Source organism: Lontra canadensis, unplaced genomic scaffold (assembly GCF_010015895.1).
Source record: "Lontra canadensis isolate GAN:19392208 unplaced genomic scaffold, GSC_riverotter_1.0 scaffold5, whole genome shotgun sequence".
NCBI lineage: Eukaryota > Metazoa > Chordata > Mammalia > Carnivora > Mustelidae > Lontra > Lontra canadensis.
Window position 1 is genome coordinate 39,715,785 of NW_022630999.1, and position 17,979 is coordinate 39,733,763.

General features: G+C 41.1%; 1 long non-coding RNA gene across 2 annotated transcripts; it reads left to right on the top strand.

Moving 5' to 3' along the window:
• Positions 1-288: 288 nt before the first annotated feature.
• On the top strand, positions 289-16,442 carry LOC116864070. Of its 2 annotated transcripts, none has more exons than XR_004381934.1 (3): positions 289-323; positions 3,719-3,787; positions 16,251-16,442. It is a non-coding gene; the product is annotated as an uncharacterized LOC116864070 (long non-coding RNA). The 2 variants fall into 2 exon arrangements; XR_004381935.1 differs by lacking the exon at positions 16,251-16,442 and adding an exon at positions 11,290-11,354.
• The last annotated feature ends 1,537 nt before the right edge of the window (positions 16,443-17,979 follow it).

Below are 17,979 nucleotides of genomic sequence, written 5' to 3' on the forward strand. Positions count from 1 at the left end.
ATGAAAATGAATGAATGAATGAATGAATGAATGAATGAAGAGCTAGGGCCCTATACAGAGTAATTGGGGATATGATTGACTTAGCCCAGGGGCACCTGGGTGGATCAGTCAATTAAGCATGCGATTCTTGATTTCGACCCAGGTCCTAATCTCAGGATTGTGACATTGAGCCCCACAACGGCTCTGCACTCAGCACAAAGTCTGCTTGGGATTCTCTCTCCCTCTCTCTCTTGCCCTTCCCTTCACTCAGGCATGCATGCACTCTCTCTCTCTCAAATAAATGAAATCTTTTTAAAAAATGGGGTGCCTGGGTGGCTCAGATGGTAAGCCATCTGCCTTTGGCTCAGGTCATGATCCCAGGGTCCTCAGATGGAGTCCCATATCAGGGTCCCTACTTGGCAGGGAGCCTACTTCTCCCTCTGCCTCTGCCTCTCTCTTTCTGTCTTTCATGAATAAATAGGTAAAATCTAAAAAAAAAAAAAAAAAAAAAAAAAAAAAGATTCACTTAGCTCATTGCTTCTGTATTCCTAAATGAAAAATAATTATTTTTTGCGTGTGTGTGATCTTTAAAAAATTGGGAAGCAACTGGTCAGGTCAACGTAAACATTTCCTTGGAAGCCACCAAGAATGGAAATTAATAGCAATTTAACAAAAGTTAAATGTCAAACTAGGAAGGAAAAAATATGTTTGCCACCTGTTTTCTCTATAATAATTATAGAAGGGTGATTTGTAAAGAGAGGCCGTTACTTTGAATTAAGACACTAAAATCACAAGGTAGATTACATTAATAATTTTAAAGAAATGCATTTTTTGATATTGAAAGATTGCTGGGTGATCTACAAGGCCTAAACTTGTAGTTTTCAAACAGATTTGTTAGAACAGTAGGGGGTAGTAGGGAGGGTATTTTTCCTTAGCAAATTTTGCTTGCCTTATCCATGCCAAAAATGGGAAGCTGTTAGACCCTTCTGATTTCCATCCCCTATTTCTTTCCTGGTCAAAAATATCTGAGAACGGTGTCTACAATCATTTTGGAAAACAGTTTGGTTTGTCTCGAAGGTGGCTCTCCAGCAGGGCACTAGGAAAGGAAGGAGGTGCTATTTTGGCTGACCCTGGAGGTCTGGGTCAGATTCGGACGTATGCTAACAAGTGGAAAGGACATTGCAGGTGGAGGGAGGAGCCTGGGGATAAGAATGAGCAGGGCAAATTCAGTCACCTGTCTAGAAATGAAGAGACCGTCCCCATCACAGCTGCAGGGCTGGCCATGCCCAGGCTCCCAGGGCAGCTCAGACCCTACAGCTGTGGGTGATTGAGCACAGGGAGCATTCTGGGGCACTGTCCTACACCGGGTGGGCCAGGAGCCCACAGCTTCTCATGAAATCTCGTAGATTAAAACAGAGGGCCCATTACATCCAAGCACAGTTTTCATTTTCACCAGGTAATTTTTAACCTCCTTCTGGCAGGGCTGTAAATTTCTGGGTGAGGGTGTCCATCTCTGTGGCATTCTTATTTGTTCCCTTCTATTTCTTTTTAGTGGTGAACCCCTGATGTATTTCAAACCCGGGGACGTTTGTGTTTCTCTTGTCCCTGATATAGCCGTGTAATGTGCTATGAAGGGAAGAGCCTAGTTACCCATTAGACAAGAAGAACAATCTCTCAGTTCCCAAAGAGGTTGCAATGTTTAGCACCAAGTGTCAAATGCTTTAAAGTGAAAATCCTAAATGCTATGAAAAATTGTTAACTGGTTTGTTGAGGTGTCTGTCAGATATAATACAATCCCCCCCCAAATTGTATAAATCCAAAGGTTTTTGGTATATTACATTCTTAATATTTTAAATTGTGGTAAAATATATATAAAAGATCTTGTCATTTTTCCCTATTTTTTAAAAGATTTTATTTATTTATTTGACAGAGATCACAAGTAGGCAGAGAGGAGGGAAGCAGGCTCCCCAATGAGCAGGGAGCCCGATGTGGGGCTTGATCCCAGGACCCTGAGATCATGACCTGAGCTGAAGGCAGAGACTTTAACTCACTGAGCCACTCAGGCACCCCTTTCCCTCTTTTTATTAACATTCCGGTTAGTTAACATACACTGTAGTACTAGTTTCAGGTGTAGAATTTCGTGATTCAACACTTACATGTAACACCCACTGCTCATCACAGCGAGTGCCCTCCTTAATCCCCATCACCTATTTAACCCAGCCCCCGCCCCCACCTTCCCTCTGGTAACCACCAGTTTGTTCTCTACAGTTAAGTGTCTGTTTCTTGGTTTGCCTCTCGACACCCCCCGCCCCACCACGTTCATTTATTCTGTTTCTTAAATTCCAAATTTGAGTGGGTGTCTGGGGGCCTCAGTTGGTTAAATGTTGGACTCTTGATCTCAGCTCATGTCTTCACCTCAGCTCGGATCTTGATCTCAGGGTTTTAAGTTCAAGCCCCTCTCTGGGCTCCATGTTGGGCATGGAGCCTAGTTAAAAAAAAAATTCCACATATGAGTGAAATCATATGCTATTTTTCTTTCTCTGATTTATTTCACTTAGCATAATACTCTAGCTCCAGCTATGTCATTGCAAATGGCAAGATTTCGTTTTTATGGCTGAGTAATATTCCATTGTGTATACGTGTGTATACATAATGTATACACATACACACACACACACACACAGACATATATATATCACATCTTCTTTATCCATTCATCAGTCATGGACATTTGGTCTCTTTCCATAATTTGATTATTGTTGATAATGGTACTATAAACATCGGGGGGTGTGTGTGTCTTCTCGAATCAATCTTTTTGTATTCTCTATTGGGTAAATACCTAGTAGTGCAATTGCTGGATCATAGAATAGTTCTGATTTTAACTTTTTGAAGAACCACCCTACTGACAAACCTTGGCGTTTATGTGTACAATTCAGTGCTATTAGTTACTTTCATGATGTTCTGCAACCATCACCACATCTTCCCCAAACATGGTGCTGAGGATATGGTTATACTATAATTAGGCTTAGATGGGAAGAGTTTTGTTTATAAAAAAGGGTGTTTAACATCATCATCCTCTGCCCCATGGATCTGCATGGCACATGTTTGCACGACCCCCTGCTGCCTATTTGCTCCTGGGCTGTGGGGAGCAGCCTGGGGCTCAGTCCCTCCCCAAAAGCAGTTTTCTGCTTTGCTCATCTCCATGCCTGAAGGTCACAGCTGGAGAGTTTCTTTTTCTTCTGGAGATCACAGGGGTGAAGGAAAATGCACCAGAAGCCTTCAGAGGCAAGCCCTATATTTTGCACCAGAGTTGCTGTAACCATTCCCTCTATCTCTGTCCCCTGTTCCTATTTCCAATCCCCAACTTACATATTTTCATGTGTTTAATGTACTTTATTTTGTTTTCTGTATGTTGTTTTATATAATTGTGAAATGCCTCAGTTAATTTGTACTCCTGCGGTTTTAACCATGTAAGTTATCTAGGCCTGGACCTAGATGAAGGGATAAGGTTTCGCTTCCTTGTTTCTAGATCATTACTAAAACTGGTCTTTCCCCCATATATCCCCCTGGACACACCTCCCTGACTTACCTTAAGGAAAAAATACACACATGGCTCTTTACTAATGCTCTTACCTTCAACTACATGTCTTTTGTGAGCAGTATATAGCTTATATGAGAAACTGTATTCCCTGGTTCCTCTCTTTTTAATTCTAAGTCACTTTCCCACTGTATCCCTTAGGGTTCCTGGATGCAAGCACAGAACCTGATTCTCACTTATGCAGAAAAGGAGGGGACTGAAGACCATCAGGTAATTAACAGGATCATGGGATGGCTAGAGCCCTAGGTTAAAAGAAGCCACATGCCAAGGATCCCAGAACCTCTCTGGGAAGGTCATTGTTGCTGCCAAGGAAGGGTAGATTCTGTAGCTGTAGCTGTGATCCCCACCAACACTGCATATAGGCTGGTGCTCTGTCCCCGCTGCCTTTGGAAACTGGACGTAGCTACCTGAACAAATTTGTCACTCTTTCATTGCTTTGCGTCAAGTTCTGGGGCTCGTGTCTCTGCCTGGCCAAACCTAGACTTGCAAAAGAAATGGTTGGCTAGTTGGCTTTTTTAGCATCTAGAATAGGAGGAAGACCCTATCTCTTGCTAAGATTCATATGGTGAGGAGTTCCCCAAATGGAGGAAGACAGTTCAGAGGGTGAGAACCCGAGTAAGTTACAGATGTCCCCTACAGGTAGGAAGCATCTGGTGTTCTGTACGGGGTGGAATCAGAGCTTAATTTTCTCCAATTCAGAATTCTTGAAAGTGAAGTTTGTTGCTCTCCCTTTCCTTCCGTTACAAAAATGAAAAGACACACTTGGGCAATTTCTTTTAGCAGGTTTGTTTAGTAAGGCAAAAATTCTGACATCAAAACCTCATGGTATTCCCCCACCCCGCCAAAAAAATTTTACACCGCTATGTTTGAATTTTTGTTTTAAGATTTATATACTTACTTATTTATTTGTCAGAGAGAGAGAGAGCGCACAGGCAAACAGAGGCGGAGGAAGAAGCAGTTTCCCTGCTGAGCAAGAATCCCGATGTGGAACTCGATCCCAGGACACTGGGATCATTACTTGAGCCAAAGGCAGCTGCTTAACTGACCGAGCCACCTAGGCGTCCCTACACTGCTATGTTTGAAATACAGCTATGGAGCAAGTCTTTTTCATAGTAAGCTTAACTGAAGCTTATCTCCAATATTCTAATCATCTTATTTTGAGCCAATATTTACAGTTTTATAATTTTCAAAGTTCTTTTTCTACCACCTTTCATCCTTTATGTGGACACTGTTAGATTTTCTTTAAAAAGTATTTTGCTTGTATTACTATAAGGTAGGAAAAAAAGAAAAAAATAAGTCAGAATAGGAACAAAATACAGAAAAACAATACTGTTGTTTTTGTAACTAAATCCAAATAACCTACTAACAAGGATTTTTGTTAATGAAACATCAGTTTATCCACAGTGCATTATTTCTCAGGTAAGTAGGCAAGTAGATTTGTTAATAGTAAACAAATCTATATTTGTTTACTAGTTAGAAGTTTCATTCTTTTAATTCCACAAAGTCTCAAAATCTTAATCTGCTTCACCGATGTCCTATTTTTCTGACATCTTTTATAAATGATGACATTTGAGTTGTCATTGCTGCCTCATACCAAAGTTACTTCTCACCATTTCCTGTGGATTTATGGTGAAATGTACTATATTTAATTAATGATTTTATATCCCACTGCTGTCCTCCAAACCGCAGTTAAAGTGGTGAAAAGAGACTCAGCACAGGAACTAGGTGCTTGCCTATCCTTAGACAATTGTCAATTATAAAACAGATTGGATTGCCAACCTAATGATTTTCTTGGGCAGAGATGTTTCCAGTAAAATAACGGGCACCAGTGAAAGAGAGCATTGCTGGTGGGAGGGGAGAGGTGATTTGTGCAATTTCCTTTAAAATTTTAGAAGTTCATGGTCCAGGCTGCTGCCGAAGCCTATTCTTATCTCTTGCTAGGAGAGGCAAATGATTCTGACCTCTCCAAGCTATAGGATGCAGAAAGAAGCTGGTGTGGTAGAGGAAAAGGGAGGCCAGCCAGATGGTGGAGGCATGGAGAGTAGGGAGGAGTAAGGGTGAGGGTTGGGGTGCTAATTAGCTTTTCTTGTCTCACCAGCAGTCTGTGGCAAGCAGATGGCTACACCCCTAATACTACCCTTTTCCTGGCCAGCATGCAGTAGTGGTTGATCTTGTGGTCAGGCAGAGAGTGTGCATTTTTTTTTGCCCTCTTCAAAACGTGGAAGTGGTAGAGGGACATGCAAAGCAGGTTTAAGTATCATAGGATCTAAGAAAAATAGATCTCCTCTCCTTCCATTTTTTGCAAGATGCCCATTAACTAGGTGCCAATTGATGTTTTGATAACATTAACTGAAAGTCATGTATTCTTTCTATTATAAAAATCAATCCAAACCAATCAAACTGTGCCTGAATATTTAAACAACAATAAAATGATAAAAACTGGCTAAGAAGTCTAAACTCAAGAGGCATAGCATGTGTTTGGAGAGAGGTTGGCTTACAGATAATTATATAAAGATTCAGGCGAGCCCATGTCAGAGGTCCTAACATTGGCTTTTCCTTACATACTCTGTCAGTTTCTCTGGGGTGGGGACTGTGTCTTGATTACTTCGTGATTTCTCTAGAGCTAGCCATATGGGCATTCACTGAAACTTTGTGAAAGAGAATAAAATTTTAGTAAGTCAATCACTACATGTGCTATGCAATATTTGTGTAGATGTTGACTCTCTGCCAAGATAAACGTTAACATGACAAAGTAAAACCGTTAACAGTTTGAAAATGCAGTGTTGTAAGGGGCACTGATTTTTCTCAGTACTGGTATAATGTTTTACATGCTAAGTGGAATAGAAGCTTTTAAAATTGGGAAGCAAAAATTCTAATATCTCTTTTTGTAGAGGAAGGAAGCGGAATAAATACTTACTGAGCCCTGAATAGGTACCAGATAGACTGTGTGTACATTAATGTAGTCAATTCTGTTAACATCCCTGTGAGGTAGTTCTTTCTCTGGTTTTTACAAATGAGGAAATGGAGCTTCACAGATGTTAAGTAACTTGCTAGAGGTCACGCAGCACGAGACTATGCAGGATTCACACTTGGATATTCCTGATTCTAAAGCCTGCACTGTCCTGACTTTATGCTACCTGAACCCTAACATATCTCCATTGGTCCCTCAAATATTCTCAGTTTTATTTGTCTAGCAATCAGTCAAATCAGTACCTGAAATAGTCTCTGTGGTCTTTCTCTCCACCTGTCCCGACGGCAGAAAGAGATCAGGCATCTTGGTCTTCAACTGCTTAATCTCCTAACTGAAATCATTTGGGGAATTTTAGAGACAAATGGGAGGGAAGTAGTGTATTTCTGTATTTTCTGGTGATCCAGAACAGAGCGCTAATCCTGATTCTAACATGCAATTCTGTAACTCTCTTCCACTGAATTTCCAAGCTTTCACATTTCCTTATGCTTGCTAATACATGATACATGTATCTTATTCTTGTGTTTGATATTTATCCTATTGGCTGAACATCTTTTAGATGTCACAGTATATCTGATGTTAACCAGATTCCATTTGGGGTGGATGAGACATCTATGGTTTGCTTTCTCATAGCTTTAGCAGGCAACACTCCATTTTAAAAATATCCATTTTTAAAAATATGCATTTTCAAACAAGTGGTTCATTTCCTGAAATTTCTTCAACAATAATCATGATCAAATTTGGACGAAGCATATGAAATGACATACTAACCTGAAACTGAAATAGGCTATTGGCATTTAAGGAGAAAAAGCTTTCCATTGTCTGTTATTATTTATGACACTTAGTACTATTTTATCAATAATAAGTGGTGACTAAAATAAATGTTATAGATCAGATTCTTACCTTCAGACCAGAATAATAAAAAAATAAGTTTTCTAAATGGAAGTCTTACAAAGTTGTTAAATCGTTGTTTGAGACATTTTAAGTGTATCTCTTGGCTCATGACTACCAGCGCCCCTTGCTCAAAGGAAGTATGCAGAAGTAGCTCTTAGATAAAGTAGACTTGTCATGAAATCAGGGAAGTCCAGGGTACTTAGATCATCCCTTGCTGTATATTGCTCTACTCAAATATGGGGGCCTATAGACAGAAAAGTAACCATATTTCATCCTCTGCAGTGTCTCCCAAGGATGTTCATCAGCCTTAAAGAGTCTTATGGTTTGGTTGAAATGACAGACCCAAAAGCAATATGCTAGGTTCCAAATGACTGCTCTAGATGATAATGCCACAGGAGTTCATAGGAGGAATGACTTTAAATATTTGGGGGTGAAGCCCCCATTTTGGATCCATTTTACTTTTGAAAAGAAAAATGCTGGACTCTCTCCTGTGTGACTTCCCTATGACCATGGAGACCTCTTTTCTCCCTTCCTTGCTTTGAGTTCAGCCCAATTTAAATCACTTTCAGGAAATATATAGTAAATGACAAAAAACTCAGAGGTCAAGATTAGAGAAGTGAAACCAATTTCTTTTAAATGACAACGGTTTTCTGAAAACCTCGTGGAGCTGATTCAAGTCACTACAGGGTGGTTTTTCAAGGGGGTGTCAGAACAGAACTTCTCTGTAGTCATAGATGACATGGCGGGCTGTCTGACCTAATTACTTCTGGTAGGTAATTGTATATTCACTTATACGGCTCTGGCTGTAACTCAGGAGCCCCAGCGAGACTAAGGGCAGGAGCCGCGTGCTCTATTTCCTGTCTGTTCTCCACGGCAGTGTATCATAACGCTGTCATCCCTTGAGCTCCTGTGATAAACACAAAATTCTCATCTGCCACCTCAAATCTAAAAAACCCCCTTAGAGGCAGGAGGATTTCTGTCTTCCCCCACCACAGCCAGTTTAAAAATTAAAAAAGAAAAAAAACTTTTAAAATTTTTAAATAAAGCCCATTTGACTGAGAAAATTTAATCAAAATTTAAAATATTTATTATTGAAATGATAGGTGATTTTTTTGTCTTTTAAAATATAAAGTATAAAATTTGAATACTAGATCTCTTTTGTAAGTCATAATGCTACCCCGGATTCTGATAAGTCCCTTTTTTTTCTCCCTTCTCCTCATCCCCTTATTAAAAATTCCTTCTCCACTCTTACTGAATTAAACTTATGGTGTGCCTTCAGTTGTTTAGAATGTTGTTATGTTATTAAAAGAACTCAGGTCCCTGGATTGCTAGAGATCAGTATTTGTATGCCATCGATAGAATGATCAGTGTCTAAATATGCAATCTTATAAAGCAAAATGAATATAATAGTGCACATCAGAATTTCATAAGTAGAATTTTCTTTTTTCTTTATGAAGTTCTCAGTTTTGTAGTATTCGTATTCCAACATATTCCAATCTGTCCAAAACAAAAATGGCAAAGTACTCTCCACAAGTAACTCATTTCAGCCTGAACACCTTTGTCTTCATACTCAAACACATCTTATATTATTTTCTTATTTAAAAAAAATTTTTAAAGATTTTGTTTCCTTATTTGAGAGAGAGAGATAAATAGAAAGAGAGAGAGAGAGAGAAAATGCACATGGGGGGAGGAGAAGAGGCAGAGAATCTCGAGCGGACTCTATGCTGAGCGCTGAGCCTGACATGGGGTTTGATCCCATGACCCTGAGGTCACGACCTGAGCCGAAATCAAGAGTCAGACGCATAATCTACTGAGCCACCCAGGCACCCCTTATTTAAAATTTTTTAATTGAAAAAAATAATAAAAAATTTAATTGACGGGGCACCTGGGTGGCTCAGTGGGTTAAGCCTCTGCCTTCGGCTCAGGTCATGATCCCAGGGTCCTGGGATCGAGCCCTGCATGGGGCTCTCTGCTTAGCAGGGAGCCTGCTTCCCCTCCCTTCTCTGCCTGCCTCTTTGCCTACTTATGATCTCTGTCTGTCAAATAAATAAACAAAATATTTTAAAAAAATTTAATTGAAGTAAAATTAACATGCAACGTTATATTAGTTTAATGCATCTTTTAAATCTGATCAAGTCACTGTCTTAAAAAAATGACTGTGTACAATTTCTGTCTCCTGAAGAAATAACACAGGTATTAGAGTCCACAGAATATTTAGAATTCAAATAACAAATAAGATGGAAACTTGTCTATTTACAAAAAAATAGTTATGAAGTACATCTCAGGAGTTTAAAAATCTAATCTATAAGAGACCAGAATACATTTATTTTTACAGTGGTAAAATTTACATATAGTGAAATGCACATATTAAGTGTATACTCTAGTGAGCTTATATAATTGTGTCCATATACCCGTGACCCTATCATTCTAGAAAGTTCTTTAATGCCCCCTTCCAATCAATTCTCCCCCCCCTTGGACATCCACTGTTTTGATTTCTTTTACAAAGATTACACTTATTTGTCCTTGAATTTCATGTAAATGAATCATATAAAATGTACTTTTTCTCTTGCTTAATATAATGTTCTGAGATTCATCCACATTGGTGAAGGTATCTGTAACTCATTCTTTTTAATTGCTGAATGGTACTTACACCATGATTTATTTGTCCATTCTCTTGATGGGCATTTGGATTGTTTCCAGTTTGGGCTTTTATTAAAAAAAAAAAACTTTTTATAAAAAAACTTTTTCTGCAAGTCTTTCAGTAGTCATGTGCTTTCATTTGTCTTGGGAGTAGAATTGCTGACCTGCAGAATAGGTGCATTTTTAATTTTATAAGGAAAAGCCAAACAATTTTCTGAAGTGGTTGTACTCCTATCAGCAATATAGGAGAGTTTCAGTCGCCCCTTTACTCAACATATATGCAAATAGGAGGGGTCCCTAATTACTTCACAATGTCATGTCTTTTCAGAGACTTTAACAGAATATTTCTGGTAGCATTACATCCCAGGTACTCATATTCAGCATTCATAAATACATATATTTTATACAAAATATAGAGTCATCTAACATTACAGAATAGTTCTATTCCTGAAAAATTGGTTCCTCTCATGCTGTCCTGACCTGTGGGGATTAATTCATTCTCCAGACACTTGTCATCAACCTCACTCCTTTGGACCTACATCATTCATAGCTTGATTGATTCACCTACTTTTTTGTGTATATATTTCATTTAAGATTTTATTTACTTACTTGAGAGAGAGAGAGAGAGAGCGAGCGAGCATGTATGAGCAAGGGGATGAGCAGAGAAAGAGAGAGTAGCAGGTTCCCTGCTCACTTGGAAGCCGGGCTGGATCCCAGGACCCTGAGATCATGATCTGAAGCTGAAGGCAGACGCTCAACCAACTGAGCCACCTAGGCAACCCCTGTATATTTCATTTCTACACACACAATACCTTTATTGAGGGAACGAATCACACTTCACACTTAAAAAATTTCTTTCATAGGATGTAGTGTAATGCCTTGCACACAGGAGTTACTCAACAAAATTTCCTGCTTAATTGGTTTTCTACCTTAGTTTTGCCTTAGGCAAGGTATCAACACAGTTTGAGTAATCTACTTGTTTTAATTGTACGGCAATTTCCTTAATTTTCCATTCTTCTTGACTATGGTAAGCCAGGCCTCAAGTTAATTGTTGACTAAAATCTACCTCCTTTACCACCTTACTAATTCTTAGTTTCAAGCACCCTGTCCACAGCGTGGTCTGAAATAAAAAGCACACCATAGGAGATTAGGGAGTCCCTCTGGAGTTTCCCTTGAATTCTCCCTGAGGCCTGTGGTTTGCCATTTACAGGTCTGCACAGAGTACTGGATTCATCTTCCAGTCCCTGGAGGCTGAAATTCTTCCAAGCACAGCTCAGAGATCATCTGTTTCCAAGAGGTGACTTCCTCCCCAGCACACAAACCTCTCTGGTTCTTGATGCACCTGCATCCTTTTGTTCACGCCTCCTTGTTAGTACCTGGCACTGGGAGGCACAGTTTGTTTATGTTTGCCTGTCCACAGCTGGGCTCCTGAGAGCAGGGACCGTGTGCATTAGTCTCCTGTGCTCTGCATGTAATGAAATCCTCCACAAATGTTTGGTGAATAAATGCATGGATTAATAACTAGACTAATATGACTTTGAGGTATCCTAAACCTTTTAGAGGTTGTATTTTTAACTTTATGTATGCAAGTATGCATGTAAGTAAGCTCTGTGCCAAATGTGGGGCTTGAAAGCATAACCTCAAGATCAAGAGTCGCATGCCCTACTGACTGAGCCAGCCAGGCACTCCTGTATTTTAACGTTTTAAGTTTTTTATTTTTTAAAAAGATTTTACTTTAGAGCTGGGGGGAGGAGCAGAGGGACAAACGGACTCCATGCTGAGTGCGGAGCGGGATGCGTGGTTCCATCTCATACCCTGAGCTGAAACCAAGGGTAGGCTCTTCAACCAAATGAGCCACCAGGCTTTCAAAAATAAGCAAATCTCTGGAGAATTTTGGGCAAGAAAGGAACTGCTTGGGTTAATTCTCTCTCTCTCTCCTTTCATGAGGTAGACACATACTGTTTTTGTTTGTCTAGCATTCCTTTATCACTTTTGGCACACATTCCTCATTCTTTATGGAACCCCTCCCATGTGGTTTGGTGATGATAGCCTTGACCTCTGAGACTCCCCACACGCTGCCTATCAAAGTGGTGGATTTTGGCCTGGGCATGGCTGATCAAAGGATATAGTAATTGGTTCAGGGCTGACGATCAGAACAATCAAGCAAATCAGTTTTCCTGAGATTTGTTATATTGCAAGCTACTAGGAGAACTTAGGCTTGCCAGGCCCAGAAGCCAGCTTTTCCCCCTTCTGGGGAAGAGCTTGTATTGGAAAAAAAGTTACTGGTGGAGGACAGCCACGTAAGAGATGTAGGGGGCCATCCGGTTTTGGGGATTGCAATCTCCTAGTGGCCAGGACAAGTTTAGATTTATACTTCAATCACATTCAAGTTTAATACCCCTCACATTTTTCATTTTCATCCTTCCAGTCCTTCCTGAGATTGAGTCTAAATTCAGGGATTTTTAAAGTGTCTGATCCCCCCCCTTTTAAAAATATTGTATTTATTTGACACAGAGAGAGAGGAGAAGCAGGGGGAGCGGCAGGCAGGGGGAGGGGGAGAATCAGGCTCCTTGTTGAGCAAGAAGTCCAACTGAGAACTCCATTCCAGGATCCTGGGATTGTGACTTGAGCTGAAGGCAGCTGCTTAACTGAGTCACCCAGGCACCCCTACCTAGGGAGATTCTTAACAGCTGTAGGGAGAGTCGCCGGCTTTTTGGTTTTGCTGTTTCTACTCTGTACTGGCCTATTCTAGATGTGACTTCTTATGATTCTGGAGCACATTGGCCTCTGTCACTTTTGCCCCTTGTGCTTCTGCTGAATTGTGTACCATTCCACCACACCTCGGGTGGCCTGTTTGCCCAGGTTGGTCTGCGGCTTCCCTCTCCCACTGACTCATTTCAATCTGTTGGCTTTTTTTTTTTTCTTTTTTTAAACCTCCTCTACATCCTTCTAGTGGGACATAGGGAAGGTGTCTTAGGATTCTCGAAAGAAACAGATTCAATAGGATATGTACATATAGACAAATTTATTCTAAGGAATTGGCTCATATGACTAGGGAGGTGAGAAAGTCCGAGATCTGCAGGGTAGGTCAACAGGTTGGAGAGGAGGAAAAGCCACTGTTGAGGCTCAAGGCTGAAGGCTGTCTTCTGTTAGAATTTCATCTTGCTTGGGGGAGGTCAGTCTTTTGTTCCTTTCAGGCTTTCAATGGATTGGATGAGGCCCACCCACATTACGGAGGGCAATCTGCTTTACTCAAAGCCCACTGATCTAAATATTAATTTCATGCATGACAAGCTCACACAAACACCCAAATAATGTGTGACCACATACCTGGGCACTGTCACCCAGGTCTGTTCAACACACAAAATTAACCATCACAGATGGTTAGCCTCTTCTGCCTACATTCATTCCTCTTATTTCTTCTCCTACCCCTTGTTGCATTTTTTTTTCCCCCTAGACTGCTAAATACCATGGTTCTAGAGAAGGCTGGTCTTGGATTCTGCTCTGCTGCAGAGAGATGGAAGAAAATAAGGAATGTTACTATGAGGCAAAAACCATCTGTATTCTTGGATCTTCAACTCCTACCCTCAACTCAGCTCAGGGGTGGGACAAGAGATGGTGACTCCCACAAATCGCCTTCCTTCCCCAGTCAGGAGGCTTTTATTGGAGCAGAGGTAGTAGGGATGGGAAGATGGGATGGAGGGGACTCGTTCAGCCAGACTACCTTTCTTTTTAAATCTTTTCCTCTACCTATATCAAAATTATTAAACTTTAAAACTGAGAGTGGTGTTATTGTCTTTAGTCCTGGTTTTACAATGCTATCCTGAGAAGAATGGTACCCCAAAATTGTGGTAATGAAGAACACAAGGACATCTGGTTGAAAATTCATTGTTTTATTCTAGTACATCAACTATGAAAATATCATTATTTTCCTTTTTCATCTGCTGTCTTGAATTCAGATGTAGGGTCAGGAAACAAAGATTTTAGATGAGAAAAGTCTCACCTCTGTAGTTTGAAGTTAAATGAATACATTTAAGTGTTACTGAGTAGGGATAAAACCATCCATCAAAGACTAAAGACTTCGTGAGAAAGAAAAGCCCTTAACTTTTGAGCAGGGTCAGTTCCAATCAGAGTAAACAGCTGAATTATGTATAAATAAGTCTTACACATTGACTCTAGACTTCCTTATTTTTACCACTCTAAAGAGGTAGAATACAGGAGGAAGGGTCATACTTTTGTAGGATGAAAAAAGGAAGAAGAAGAAGAAATGTTGAAAACCGGATGCATAAATACTGGTTTAAGAAATGCTTTAAAGATGACTTTTATAAGTAGTATTATGACCATATTTTGGCATGAAATAAAACTGAAATGCAAGAATGCAAATTGGTTTCTCCTTTTAACTAAATCCTAACTTATCACTAAGACAGAATCACTGGGTTAAAATAACTCTGCCAATTCTACTTTTACCAAATATCCGGATCTTAATAGTTTGGAAAACAACTTGGAGCAGTATATAAATTTCATGCAGCTTTGCTAAGAGAACGATGCTTTTGAAGATGATAAAGACACCTTTAAAACTCTTTTGCTCTTTTTAAAACACAAAAATAAAAATTACAGTTTGAAAGGATGCTGGATATTTCAACCTTCTGAAACATGATTTATTGTTATGCTTTCATGATAACCGGAAACAGTATTAACTTTGCAAAGTGTATTAAACAGAAACAATGTGGCCTTAGTAGAAGAACATGTATTAATTTATTTCTTCTTGCATTTATTTAGCAATCATATATTGAGGAGATACCACTTAGCAATATTTTTTGTTTTGTACATCAGCCCTAGCTAGCCCATTTGTTTGTACTGTATGCTCAGATCTCGGTCAGCTGTCACTCCTCTCTCCCTGCACAAATTGGGTTACTATAAGATTTCCATATCTCCTTCCTTTCTTCCTGCCTCCCTATCCCCATCCTAGTCTGGGCCCCTCTGCCAGGTATGATAGGTATCTTGTATTGTGCTGTCTCAGATCCAAACGATATACAGAAAGTAGGGCAAATGTCCAATAAGTTGTCTCTAGGTCATGAGGTAGCTTTGTGCTGTGGGAAGAGTACTGAAGAGGGAAACAATGTCCCGGCAAGTTGAGTCTTGGTGGATACACACACACACACACACACACACACACACACACACAGCCCAACCAATAATCAGAACATGTGCCCTGACAAGAAAGGGAAGGTTTAAAGGAAAAATATGGCAGCACATTTGAAATCACGATTGCCCTTATAAATGAAGAAGCACTGTCACCAAACTTACATACTATTTGTTACCTCTCTTCTAATTAATTGGGGGAAATGTTGGCAGTGATGGGATTACAGGACTTAATTATTTAAATCTTTTTTTTTTTTTTTAAGATTTAGTTATGTATTTGACAGAGAGACAGTGAGAGAGGGAACACAAGCAGGGAGAGTGGGAGAGGGAGAAGCAGGCTTCCTGCTGAGCAGGGACCCAGGACCCTGGTATCATGACCTGAGCCGAAGGCAGATATTTAAGGACTGAGCCACCCAGGGGCCCCTATCGGGCTTATTTCAATGAAGAGGGCTGGACAAACTTATTATGAAAGAATAGAGGGAAAATACTTCGGGTACAGGGCTAGGCATGGGAATAGCCAAGGGAATAAGGGAAGTGTATGTTTAGTCAAGAAACTGATCAAATATTTGCATGATTGCCCAATTATATGGCTAAAAGATTTTCTATTTTTCCCCCCATTTTTTAAAATTGCTTTTGATTGGAGACAGAATTACTACTAGGAAGAATTACTAGAGGTGTCTGGGTGGCTCAGTCAGTGAAACATCTGCTTTGGGCTTAGGTCATGATCTCGGAGTCCTGGGATGGAGCCTTGCACCTGGTTCCCTGCTCAGCAGGGACTCTGCTTCTCCCTCTCCCTTGGCTCACCACTGGTACTCTCTCTGTCAAATAAATAAAATGTAAAAAAAAAAAAAAAAAGAATTACTACTCATCCCATATTATATGTTTAAAATTTAATCTTTAGAAACCCCCCTGCAAGGTAGGAATCCTCTGCATTTTCCTCTGAGGAAACCAAGGAATAACTTCCATTAGTCACACAGCTAACAGTAGCAAATCTTCAACTGTTTGACTCTAGTGTCTTTGTCATTTCAGATAAGAGCACATAACCTGAGTCTCCTCCACATAATCTGAAATTGAGGGATTCTATCAAGAGAAAGCTTCATGGGCGTGAGAGTAACACAGATCATGCCTGAAATCACTTCACATCCAGTTCGAACACTTCAAAAGTGGAAAGAAAATACTTAAAAATTCAAAATATTTTTTAAAAGGCTGAGGCAGAGGGGAGTATGGTGTGAAAACCAAACTCTTTCTGTAGCAGAAAGGCTGGATTCCATTACCTTGGATCAGCACTCACCTTCCTTAGGTCTCATTCCTTGACCAGTAATTTGGCTTTTCAAGACCTTTCTTAAGTTATTAAAATTGTCTGAATATTTCTTTTTAAGCTAACACCAACTTCAACTCTCAGCGTGGTATTTTAGATAACAGGGCAGAAAAGAGGACCATTAATAAGGAGATCATCTTCACTCCGGGTGCCCAGATATCGCCCCAGGGTGATACGCAGCCTGGTGCCCTTCACTAATTCTTATGTACATGACTTGATTAATATTTAAAGAACATTCTGGTCTTCATTACTACCATTATTAAGGTAGCTAACCTGTCATTACTCTACAGATGGGTTCCCACTAGATTGTGAGGTGGCCTTCTAGGTTATAGTTTAAGGGCGAGGCTCTGGAGTCAAAATGAAACTGTCTGGATTCAAATGCTGTCCTGCCCCTCCCAGGCAGCCTTAAGGAAATTCGTCTATTAAATGGGTGAATTTTCAAAGGGAAAAGATACAGTTCCCCCACCTCAAAGCGGCCGCGTGTAGGCATAACCCACGAAAAGCCCGGTGCAGGGCACAGTAAATTCCAGCAAACGTCAGCCTGAGAGTGAAAACTTTTCAAAGCGATAACGGACATTGTACTAGCATTCGTTGTCAGTTACATTGGAGGGATCGTTTTTTTTTTTTTTTTTCTTAAGAAGTCATTTCTACTTAAATTTACACAAGTTTAGATTTTGATGCATTGGTTTTTAGTGAAGCAAAACAATTAGCAGCTTGTACGGGTTCCTTCACACGTTAATGTCACTTGCGACTCCCAAGTCAGGGTTTCTGGCTTTTCTGCGGGCTCGGTCGCTTCAAGACACGCAGGTATACGTCAGTTTGACAGCGATGGAGGTGTTGGCATACACCGTTTTCCCTCCGAGAGAAAAATAAAGGCTTGCATTTGGCACCGGCACGCAGCGGGTTTTGAACCTCGGACACCCGAGCCCATTACGTAACTCCACAGCGGCCGGGCCTTCGGGTCGGTTTCCGAGCCCTCTCCGCCCGGCGGGTATAAAATTACAGCGTCCGCGGTCGTCCTGGCCTCTAGGAGCTTTGCGCGCGGCTGTTATGGCCGTTTACGTTTGAATTTCCCTGAACCGCTGGGTGGGGGCGGGGGCGCGGACCCGCCCCGGAAAACCTCCGGGCTTCTTCCCGCCACCCGCAGGCCCGGCCCCTCCGGGGGTCCTCGCGGGGTGGCGGGAAGGCCCGGCCAACGCTGGGCCCTGGACCGCCAGGCGAGCAGTCCCAGGCGCCCCACTCCGCCTCCCTCAGTCCTTCCCCAGCCACGCCCAGCCCCGCGCGCCGGCCGACGGTTGCCCGAGGCCCCGATTTTGAATTTACAGGCCCGGCCCCCGAGCCCTGGACCGTGCCGCGGGCTCTCTATTGGCCGGTGACGGTCACGTGGAATGCCGGGAGGCGCCGGCCATGTTGGAAAGCGCAGCGCCACTGCCCGCGCCA